Raw genomic sequence first — 12520 nt, 5'->3', positions numbered from 1 at the left:
GCAGTGGGAAGGAGAGATGCCCAGCTCTGCTGGAAAAGGCTGGTTTGCCACAGCCAATCCAACATGCTGGGTACAAGGAGAACCATAGACTGGTTTGGGTTGGGAGGGACCTTAAAGCCCACCTCGTTCCAACCCCCTGCCATGGGCAGGGACACCTTCCACTAGACCAGGTTGCTCGGAGCCCTGTCCAGCCTGGCCTTGGACACTTCCAGGGATGGGTGTGAGAAGGTGGCATGGCTTGACATCTGAGCCTGGCTGCCTCTCTGGAAGATGTTTGGGTGTCCTTTTGAACATCTTCACAGGAAGCGAGACATAAGGACAGGATGGTGGGAAAAGAGATGGGATAAACACTGCAGCAGCATGTGAGACATCACCTAATGTGGGCCAGGGAGGTAAGTGCCAAAGGAAAAGCCAGGGAATGGGATTTCCAGGATTGACACAAGAGGGAGCAAAGGGAAACATAAAAGGAGCTAGAAAGGCTCCCTGCCAGCACCATTTCCCAAGGGAGCACCATGTAGGGCTGGTCCTGTGTGACAATCATAGAATCACAGTTTAGCTTGGAAGGGACCTTCAAGATCATCTCATTCCACCCCTGTGCCATTGGCTGAGACACTTTACACTAGACCAGGTCGCTCCAAACTCCATCCAGCCTGACCTTGGATCAAGCCCAGAGAAGGAAACACTTTTGCCCATGCAACTATGGCCCTTTACACCTCCCTGCCACACAACAGATTGGCCACTCATCGAGGCCTGGGACATTGCTGTCACCATGTCCCCTGTGAGGTGGCAGCAGGGTGTCACCAGACCTGGTCCCCATGCTTAGCAGATGGGATCCCCACCCTTGCTGTTAACACAGCAAATGATCTCCTCAGCCCCCCTTGGTGTGCCAGGCTGGGGCTGGCTCCCAGCACTGGGCACATCCTTCAAGGACCAGCATGGCCAGGCCCTGGGGTGACACCACAAAGCCACTATCCTGGAATTGCAAAGTACCCTGCACTTGGGTGACCTGCTTCCCAAGTCAGCCCTGGCATGTCTTCTCCACGCTCCTCTTCCTTAAGTGACAACAGAGCCACCAGGGAGGGTCGGCAAAGGGGCTGGCTGGGATTGCTGCTTTGGGTCACTGCTACCCCCTTCCAACCCTGTCTTCCTGTCCTCATCGGGTGTCCAGGGCTTTGCCACCCAATGACAGCAGGAACCACAGACACTCCTGGCACACTTGGCTCATCACACATCAGGCAGAGCCAGCTGGGCTCTTTCACCACCACTAAATTTATCCCTGAAGACCCCCTCCCCGGTACAATCAGTTCCCATCACCGGGTGATGCTTCGCTCCCACCCCCGCAGTTCCCCACCGACCGCCCCACCTCCTCCCCCGGGACAGGACGTTCCCACGTGGTCGCGCATGAGCTGGCTGGGCTGGGAGCAGCCGTGTTCACACGGGACAGCAGTGGGGCTGGACCCCCTGAGGATGCTCCAGCCTGACCACCAGGGAAGAGCCCGCAGGCTTCAGCCCAGCACCGGGGGGACCTTGCTGTGCCCCCCACAAGCCAGCCCCATGCACCACCACAGCATCAGCTCCTCTCCCTGGCTGGGCAGGGTGCCGCAGGGTGTGTGCTGGCAGACCAGGCATGGCTTCGGTGAGTCGGTGCCCTGCTCACACCAAGAAGAGGGGAAAACCAAACATGGGATAAGACCTCCCCACAGGAAGCCTAGCAGGGCCCTGACATCACCTCACACTCCCCATCATGGAAGCATGGAGGGTTTGGGGTGCTAAGGCAGCTGCAACGAATGCTATGGCGTGTGTTCACATGCCAGACCTGGGGATGACACCGTGAGCTTAAGCCACATCACTCCCTCCCCACGAGTGACAGCTGGGAATGGCCAGAGGAAGAGCAGACCCCAGCTCCCTTGCTGGATCCACACCCAGAGAAGCCCAGGGAGCTTGAACGCTAATTTATCAAGCTTCCAAGACCACAGAAAAAGTTTATTCCTGCATGGCTGCGGTACTAAAATCAGAGCTATTGCTGACCCTGTGTTTGTTCAGTGAAGAGTCCCGGGAGCGTGAAATCCCAGCCAGCACAGGATGCAATGCTCGGAGCTCGTCCTATTGGAAAGCGCAACTGCAGCTCAGGAGGAAAACACTCGCTGTGAAAGAGTGACCCCAACTGACGCGGTGGAACGAAACCTCTGCTGGAAAGCGCAGCTGGGAACCTCTGCTGCCGCTCAGCCGTGCGATGCCAGACAGCGAGAGCCGACATCTCCAGGGCAAAGCGTGAAACCACTGCGGGGAGACACAAGACAGGGACAGAAGTTACAGGCTCTCGCAGGGGACTTCTCCAGCAGGAGTTTGCTGCCGGCGGAGTAAAGCAGGCTGGTGAGAACCTGGTTTGGCATTAAAACATTGGAAAATGTATTTGAGTCCCAAAAGTTCAGCTGGGATTTAAATGCACTGAGCTCTCCATTTTCACTGCCAGCAGCACTGAGACACAGCACTGTTCCTGGTGTCAGCTTCCTGGGACCGGGAACCCTCCTGGCCCACACCGGCCACCTGTGCCCCTACCGAGCCACAGGAGTTGATATGAACCCCAAAACGGAGGAGAATACAGTCACTAGTGGGAATGTAGGGGACAGAGGACCAAGGGAGGGAAAAAAGACCAGGTAATGGATGAGGTGACAAGTGACACTGGCAGGGGCTGCCTGGAGATGTGGCGCAGCAGGAACAGGGTGGCTGTGGGGTGAAGATGAAGCCTGGGTTTGGTCTCAAGGACCCGTCACCCCACAATGCTCCCCTCCAGCTGCAGGGCAGATGGGGTACAGCCCCCACAGCATCACTCTCACACCTGGATTCACTACATCACATCCCAGGACACCCTCAACAACTGACACTAGCCAGGGAAACACGGACCAGCTTGGGAACACTGCAGAACATAACCCACCAACTGCCTGGAAATCCATCCCACACCTCCCAGAGGCTGTGATCATTGTCCCGTGTCCCAGGGACCAATGAAAAGGGCAATCACAACTTTGGGCTGGAATTTTTTCACCGACACAAGTAGAAATTTCTACAGGAAAAACTGTCTGCATCTTGCCATTGCTTCCCCACTCTGTTGTTGCTCCCTTTTGACTTCCAAGCAATCCCATATTCCTGTCCCGAATAAAACACCTTCTTCACATGCATCCATCCCTGTTGCAAGAGAGTGCCCTGGAAATGCATGGAGAAAACAGCTGGAAGATGGTGGCTGAGGTGAATATCCCATAAAAGCCCCACAGGGCAAGCAGGCCTAGCAAGGCTGCGCTCAGGAACAAGGACAGGGCACTGCTGCACTCATGTTTCCGGGGCTCTTCCTGCAGGATAATGGCCCCAGCAAGTCCTGGGAGAGATCTGGAGGACAAGGAACTCCAAAAAACAACCCTTTTTGATCAATTGAAAGGAAAACTTGGCAAATAGTTTTTTAAATGCTTTAACAAAAATGCTTTAACAAAAATGCTGTCAGGGCTAAAAGTGACTAATGATTCCCAAGCACTCAGAGGTTTTGGTGTTCAGAGGAGGCTCCTCACTTAATAAAAGAAGGAAAACACTAAAAGGCACACGAGGCATTTCATCTGGCCCACAACAACGTGCCCAGCTTCACGCAGCACCCGGCGCCCACTCAGACAGGTGTACAGCGGGGGAGTGATGGCTGAGGAGGGAACAGGGTGAAGGGGGTGCTGGGCACCCATCCTTTGGTGAGGAGCACGTGGGGTGCGATGGTGGGAACACGAGGCCGGGCGGTTCCTGAGCTGGAGGTGTGTGTGCCCTGTGCTGCCCAGCTCCCTGCGGCGTTCCGCGCCTCCTCGCCCAGGAGAGCGGAGGCAGCGTGCCGGGCGCTGCTCTTGGCTCCTGGGGCGGCTCAGCCTCCGCTCCTCGGGCCAGTTCCCACGACCTGCTGCACTTCCTGTGGCTGGCGGCTGCTGGAGGGCTCTGGGACGTGGTGGCGGAAGCGCTGCAGTTCGGGGGGAAGGAGAGGCCGAGAGCTGGCCTCAGCCTGGGAACAGCCTCCATGTGGTGTTCCCCACGGCCGTGACACCCGGGCTGGGATCCGCTGGCGGCCAGGAACCGCTCTGCCTGCCTCCAGCGGGTCTGTGGATGCCCTGGGAGAGCAGGTCTTGGGAAACTTGGTCCCAAGTGATTTCTGCTCCAGCACCCTGAGCAGAGCCATTACATGAGTTTGGAAAATGCCCAGGGTTGGCTCCAGCCCAAAATCACTTCCCCTTGCTCCGGACGGGCTGAAAGGGGGCACTCCGGGAGACAGGTGTCGGTGCTCCTGGCCTTGCAGTGGTTCCCATCCCTTCTTCCAGAGATGTGCAGGAAGAGGCAGGGAGCAGCAGTGCTTCCCTGCTCAGGCTGGGCACCAGAGCTCACAGAGGCATCTATCTTAGGTACATTCCACACCTACCCATCACACACATGGCAGGGCAAAGCTATCCAAAAACTGAATTTGGGAATGCCCTCCACGTATGTGTCTTGGGCAGCTTTTATCAGTGTTCCAGAGCACTACAGATGGCAGCTCATGTTTGATGGGCTGTTCCCAAGTTTCTTCTTGCAAAACACTTAGACTTTTCTGGAGCTTAGGATCACTTGGAGGTTGGAACTGGAGCTCCAGGACAGCAGGCTGTCCCTGCACACGGTGACAACAACCACAGCCCAGCCTGCACCTGGTTTGGGTCTCCTGAACAGAGAGAGGTCTCTGGAAATCTCTTAAGCTGGGGGCTCCCGAAGACAAAGGCATTTGGTTTCTCAGGGACTCCTCCTGATGGTCAACTCACCAGGATGAATCCAGCTGGAGTCACCTGCAACTCAAAGGTGTTCCTGTCCCAAATCACAGGCAAAGCCATGCAGAGCCCAGGAGGCCCTTTTCCTGTCTCCCTCTTGTTTCTTTCCTCTCCATTCTTTGAGCAAAGCTGTGTTCAAATAACACTTCCGTGGAACAAGGAGAACTGCAAGGTAATTGGGATGAAAAGGTTTGGCACCTGGCCATGTTGAGAGCTAACAAACCCTCACCCTGTTTTCCACTGCAGTTATAACAATACTGGAAAACTACACTCAGAACACACCCGTGCCACGAGCCCCCAGGGCTGCCCAGCAGACAGAGGAGCACAGAATGTCACTGCAGGCACCCACAAACACTCGCCCTCTCCCACCCCATGGTGGCACAAAACCTTCCCAGGTGTGTTCCCCGCTCCCAGGCAGACACACACCCACTCAGCTTGCTGTGGATATGTGCCAACAACCCCCAAAAGGTCTGCAGTCATTTTTGCAAGGTAAAAACCGAATCATTCATCATCTATTGTAGCAGGAAACCGCATGAGGAACCCTGATTTTACTTTCTTTTTATCAGTCTGCCCCGAGAGTTCCAGGTGATGGGAGTTTTGAGCTCTTGAGTCTTCTGTGATGGTAGTGTAGATCTTTTACAAAGAGCTCATGGCATTTTTCGCATTCTTCTCCCAAACTGCCCTTCCCAAATTAAACTTTCAGCTGCTCCAGAACCCGAGCTTTTTCTCTCCCTCTGTGTGCCCGAGCAGTGATTTCTTGGAGAGATTCAAATAAAGAATGTAATTTTATAAGAGTAAATTAATTGCATCTTAAAACCCCCAAAAACACAGTAACTTTGAATCACAAGGGAAAGGAATATTTGGTGGGTTTGAAACAGGAAAAGATCCTAAGTTTATATCAGATGAAGGAATTAAGCATATTGTGAACAAATTAGTGGCCTGCATCACTTGGAAAAATATCCATTAGACCATAAAGCGCAAAATTCAAGGAGACAAGTACCTACATACACAGACATTCATAATAAAACTACCCAGAAGATAATTTTAACAGTATTTGGATATTATAAAGGAGCTCATCTCCAGAAAATGAGCAACCTGAGGAACAGCAGCACCCTGGCTTGTGGTTAACACACTGCAGCTGCTGACAGGAGCCAAAAGCCAGAGCAGGGCAGGCAGCTTTGCAGAAAAGTTTTCTTCCATCAGCCCCTTGCCTCTGCTTGCAAATGATGCAGAGGGCTAACACCCAGCCAGCCTCTGCAGGGAGCCCCCAGCGATTTCACTGAGCCTGCAAATTCCTGTGGGGCCGCAAAAACAGGAGCTTTATGAATCCGACCGCACCGGAACAGAAACGTGCCCAGCAGACGTCTCACACACACAGAGCCACGGAAGAGAAGAATCCACACAGATCTGGGTGCTTTGCAGGGAGTGCATCCCCAAACCCAGCTGGCAAAATCCATGTTTGCATGTGTGACATGGAAAGAGAGAAACAACACTACCTTTTTTCCAGAGGATGGGACGGAGTCATGATCATGTTCTAGAAATATCTGGATCTCAGAATGAATCCTCTGAGTGATCCAGTGCAGTGAAACAGGCCTGGACACATTATTATGGGGGTGTAGAATTGAGAAAAACAAAATTATTAAAGCAAAAGGAGGTGTTTTGCCTGGACAGGTCCTCAAGCTTCTTGGCTCTTTGTTTCCAACAGCTTCACTGCCAGCACAGGAGGTGTCAGCAGACAGGAGCTCTACAGCCAGGGCTGAATCCTCGGCCCTGAACCACTGGCGCTGCCTTGCAGCATCCCCAAGACTTGACACAAGTCCCTCTGGAGGATGGGACCAACCCTGGTGTCGGATCCATGGGATCCACTCCTTGGCTCAGTCAGCTTAAATCAAACACGTGGGGAGAGCGAGGCTTAGGGTGCTGCTGCTGTCACCTCACCAGGGAGCACCCTCTGCTCAGGGAGCTTTGGGGCAGCACTTTAAGGATTCCACATCTGCAGGGACTCCAGATTTCCAGATTTGGGATTTCCAAGATTTCCTATTTTATGGTACAGCCATAGGTTAAGATGAATGATACAAAACAAGCTCCCTCAAGACACAGTTCTGAGTTCTTGCCATGTGAAATTTCTAAGAAGCCTCACTCAGGTACTGTGAATGCCATAGGCAGACACAAGGCTTTAATTTTTTTTACTGTCCTCGCAGTGTGCAGTCAGCTGGTGGTCTTAAAAGCGCAACTCCAAGAGGCCTTTTGGATTTTTGGCTGGAATAGCAGTGGCTCATCACCACGTACCAACACACCACTCAGTCCTTTCCACAACTCCGTCTCTGTTCACGGGAACTTAGGGAACGTTTCCCCAAGTACTGACCACAGAAAACCAGCTTTCGTGCAAGTCCCACTGCACAGGGGCAGCACACAGGCCCCGCTTTGGCTAAGTTCAGGCAGCTCCATCAGAAACACCTCCAGCTCCATCCATCCCACCTTCACGCAGCGCCTACAAGGAGCCAAGACAAGGCCTCTTTTTCTCCAGGGACAAGCAGCAGAGCTGCTGTTCCCAGCTTACATGTGGATGACTACAGAGAGGTGAACAATGCCTGCCATGCCAGTATGGAATGAACAGGGAGCAAGGATGTGCCAGGAAAGATGAGCTCATTGTAAAAATAATTGAAAGAGCTTTTAAAGGAATCAATACAAAGCCCTGGCTGGATTCAGAAGTGCAAATGCCAGCAGCAAGGCACCTCCCCATCACCCAAGGGCTTTCCTGTATGCTCCTTTTTATCAATTTGTCCTTGATTTTATCCCGTTTTTGTCTCTTTGTGCCACCCACCAGACCCTGCACTGAGTATCCTGGAGTGTGTCCTACTCCACAAGCAGCCAAGGAAAAGAGCTTCAGGCACAGAGCAGCAGGGATGATGCAGAGAAGCTAGAGGCTGTGGAAACAGGGCCAGGGAATCACAGAAGTATTTATTTTGGCCAAGGAAGAAGTGACCTCCGGAGTGAACCCCGGCTCCCACAGATACTCCTCACTGCCAGCTCGGCTGACGCAGTCCAGAGCCAGGAGCTGCATGCCTGAACCTCGCATCTACATGTTCCTGGCTTGCTGGAGGCTCTGTACTCCATGGATTACTTTCTCCATCACACCCCGTTCCCAGCTTCTGTTGCGCCAGATCACCATAGGTGGAGGAATTGCCTTTTCTTCCCAGTGTTTGCCAGTAAAACCCCTCTGCCTCTTCAGGGCAACCCATCCCGACACTCAGTGCTTGGAGGGACAGTCAGGGACTTGCTCTGGCATGTCTTCTGCACAGCCATCTCATCATCCCAGCAGAGCCCTCTCCAAAGGCACTGACGCTGGCCCACAGCATCCTCCTGGAGCACAGGGCTCATCAATGACACAAGTTTGTGACAGACCCCTCTCATGGTGGGCCACCATGTCACATCATCAGCTCATCCCCCTGACACCATCCAGCTCCTCAGCCCACCCCAATACCACCCAAATTCGGGCTGCACAGGAACACCTTTGCTTGGTGCTGATGCACATCCCACTGGCATGAGGAGGGACAAGGCCTCCTCAGAGCACAGCGGTGGGAATTCATTCCTCATCATGATTTCTAAGTTATCTTCTGCCTGTTCCCTGGTTCCAGGCCTGGGACACACCAGTTATCACCATTCTCTGAAACAAGACGTTCCTTGACCTCCTTTTCCCTCATCACTAATTCACACCGAGCAGGCTTCAGCTCAGCTCATGCATGAACTCCGCGCTGGCACCGCTTAATGGCTAAAGAACGAATTCTGACAAAGCTCATTAAAAAAGAAAGCCACTGATGTCAGCAACGTGCCTTAAATCTGACCCTCAGCTCTAGGCAGGTCTGCCAAGGAGTCAAGTCATCCTGCTGGAAATATAAAGGGAGAGCAGAAAACTATCAGCGTGGTTTGGAAGGAACCTCATTTGTTGTTACAGATGTGAAGCAGATCGAAGACACAGGTGAGTGACACCAACCAATATGACCATTCAAACTATTAAAACCCACCTTGCAGATGGGCACTCAAGACACAGTTCCAGACGCACAGATGGGCCAGCTTCAGGGAATTTATGCACAGCTCACCTCAAAACACAGGGAGCCAAAATCCCAGGAATGCTCCTGGTGCTGTTGTGGTTGTAACAGACACAGACATGTCAGCACAGGGAGACCGAGCTGGCAGAAGGGCTGGGACTGAGGTATGAAAACAAAATTCCCTGGCAGTGTTCACTTTTGTTTTTTCGTTAGGAAAACAAGATCCTCACGTAAAGAAGGAAAAAAAAAAAAAAGCAGAAGGGGGATGAAAAGGCGCTGTTGAAAACTTAATTACACCCCCAGATACATGTCCAGCCCTAGAAAGTTCTGAATGACATATTTCTAACGATGTTTTTAAATAACTACAGGGTATTAATTACACTTAAAGCTACCAACCCTTTTCCCTCTGTCTGGAAACCTTTGGAAGTGTTTTTCCATGAGGCAACACTTTTAAGCACAGCCAGCTATGCAGCGCTCCTGCAGGTACTGAGGAACCGTCTGATGTGATGCCCATGGCACACCCCAACGCCGCCCGCACTCCGCTGCACGGGCAGGACACTGCGGAGGGACACATGTGCAGGGCTCCCTGGGGGAACAGACACAGGGAAAGGCTGCACCCCACTGCTCCCCTGGTACAATCCCCTCTGCAGCAGGGCTCTTTCCCTTATCTGAGTGGCCGCGTCACCGCGAGGTCGGCAAGAGCCGCTGTGACTGTGCGGTCACAGAGCCGCCGAGCCGGTGAACTCACTCCTGGCGCTTTCTCACACACAGGCAGAGCCCGGACTGTGGCCAAGGAAGAGCCCAGAGCGAATGTTGGAGGGACAGCCTGTCCTGCAGCAACCCCACTTGCCTCCGTGGCCCCGAACATCTGGGCAGTGTCTCTGCTGTCAGCCCTGTGCACAAGGCGGCTGCGACCGAGCGATCTCGCCTTGGCCTCGCCTCTCTCCCATCCAGGAGCTTCTGTCCCGGCGTCAGGCAGCTCCGAGAGGCTGGAGCCACCTGCCCAGCCCCAGCTCACGAGTGTCACCAGCTCCAGAGGGGCTCTGAGTCTGTATTCCCTAGCTGGGGAAAAACTGATCACTTCTTTCCATAGTTTGTCCTCATGGAAAGTATTTTTAAGAGCTACACAGTCCATATATTTAATCACGATAATTAAGGAGATGCTCAAGTAGTGTTTGCAAGCTTCTAAAACAGAAAGGTTGCAGATTGCATCTGTTTTACATCAAAAATTTGGGATAGCCAACCCCAGAACCCAGTGTGACAGAGTAAAGCTATTTGGAGGTGCCCATCCTTCATCAGACTGGCTGTGGCAAAAAGAAACTGTCCAAAAATATGGTGCATCAGCATTTCTCACTGCCGAAATCCTGGGCAGGGCGATAAAACCCAGGGACCGAAGGAAGGCCTGGTGGCACAGAGGGAATGGAGCGATGCAGGACCTTGTGGGGCAGGGAAAGAGAGAGCCAGGAGCACTGCAGGCAGTGCGGCCAGGTGACAGCGACAAGGGAGAGGACAGGCAGGACTTGAGTCCAAGCAAGGTGATTTTGCTCTGTGAAATACCTGCCTGGGAGCTCAGGGGCAGCACAGAGCTGCCACAGCCCGGCTGTGCCCAGAATATCCCACAGCAGCTCCATGCAGGGAACAGCCTCACATGGCCAAGAATGGCAAGTAAAGAACCCGCCGGGCTCTGCTGGCACCGGCTCCACACAAACAGTGACCCCACGGCCTGGCTGTCAGGCCCAGCCTCACGTGGCAGCTCTGCCACCCCAAAACTGTGGCGCAAGGGCATGTCTCGATGCCAAAGCCCAGGCAGAGCAGGAATGATGAGCCCATTGCTCCCAGCAGGGTTCTTGGTGTTCCCTGCTCCACTCTCAGGGGACACTGAGGTACAGAGCAAGCGACATGACGGGTGCTCCTAGGGTTTGGCACTGAGACAGGGGCTGCGTCTCCAGGCCGACCCCCTCTTTGGACTCCATCCCCATGGCTTGTCAGGACACCTCCAAGAGCACCCAGCACCCTTCCGGAAAGGGGCTCATGGGAACAGACCCCCAAACCAGCAGTGGCAAAGCGTTGGAGAGGTGTAAGCAGCACCAGACACCTTGTGCTTCACACACTCTCCTCCTCAGCACAGATGGGGACACGCAATAAAAAAAAAAAACCTTCCCATGGGGATGCAAAAATAATACTATGTACATTCCAACTTCCCAAACAACAATTGCTTGAGAAGCCAGCACTGTGGGAAAGTCTCAGTTCGTTTTTCCTAGGCATTATAAATAGAATCAGGGCTACAAGCAGGGTTGGAAATGTGGAGGAAGGGGGAAAAGGCCATTTAATGGGCTCTGTTTGAACTCGGGCCCTGGCTGATGTCCAGCTTTCTGCAGAACAGCTGGTCCCTTCCTGCCGAGCAAGGGGCAGTGCCGCTGCATTGGGAACTGGGAAGCCCCAGCCCAGGGCTGCTTGTCAGAACCCAGAGCCCCGGAGGCTACGGGGGCATCGTACCTCAGGCTGCCCATGTGTCACTCAGGAGCCTGCACTGCCATTCAGAAGCTGCCTCTGCCATGCCAGGTGTGAGACCAGGCGGGTCAGCGTGAGATTATGCAGGGCTCCAACCCTGGGGGCTGGCATCCACAGGGATTCCAGAGCTTCTCTTCCAGAGGGCTGCTCAGTCCCTGACCCCATGTGAAGGCTCAGCACCCACCAAGCTCCCTGCAGAACTGAACCCCACAAGTTCTTCAATCTGCCTGGTTCTCCAGGAGCCTCATCTTTGGCTGTGTGACTGTTTTTCTCTTATGGATACACTGCTCACCAAAAGCCCCTGCAGAACCCTGCCATGGGCAGCTCCACATTCTGTTATCCGTGTGTTCATTCCATACTCCAGCTCCTACTTATCTGGGTTATAAGCCTGTTGCATCCCAGGCCACATTTTATGCACCAGCAACATACTTCAAGCAGGATACAGAATCATTGTGTCAGGGAACGGTTTGGGTTGGAAGGGACCTTAAACCCCATCTAGCTGCAACCCCTCTGCCATGGGCAGGGACACCTTCCGCTATCCCAGGCTGCTCCAAGCCCCGTCCAAGCTGGGCTTGGACACTGCCAGGGATCCAGGGCCAGCCACAGCTGCTTTGGGCATCCTGTGCCAGGGCCTGCCCAGCCTCACAGGGAGGAATCTCTTCCCAATCTCTTACCTCTGCACCAGTGGCTTCTTCAGTGTGGCTCCACCAGTGCTCGGCTGCTCATTCCTCGGCCCTATTCCCAAACCTCGTCTCCCACCACCTCCTCCCATGTTCCTGCCTGGGCCTTGTCACTTCCCACAGCCCAGGCCACCAGCCTGGGGCTACCTGAGACCTGCCCCACAGGGGTGTGGGGGGAAAACGGGGAACCCGAGAAGAATTGGGAGCCTGAGGGGAGGACCGGGACCCTGGAGATAACCGGGAGCCCGAGGAGAGCCGGGAGCCTGAGGGGATGACCGGGACCCTGTGGGTAACCGGGAGCCCGGGGACCACCGGGAGCCTGAGGGGATGACCGGGACCCTGTGGGTAACCGGGAGCCCGGGGACCACCGGGAGCCTGAGGGGATGACCGGGACCCTGTGGGTAACCGGGAGCCCGGGGACCACCGGGAGCCTGAGGGGATGACCGGGACCCTGTGGGTAACCGGGAGC

Source organism: Corvus kubaryi, unplaced genomic scaffold, assembly GCF_017639235.1.
Source record: "Corvus kubaryi isolate FWS band 111438036 unplaced genomic scaffold, C.kubaryi_AGA036_p1.0 37220, whole genome shotgun sequence".
NCBI lineage: Eukaryota > Metazoa > Chordata > Aves > Passeriformes > Corvidae > Corvus > Corvus kubaryi.
This window is presented reverse-complemented; position numbering follows the sequence as displayed.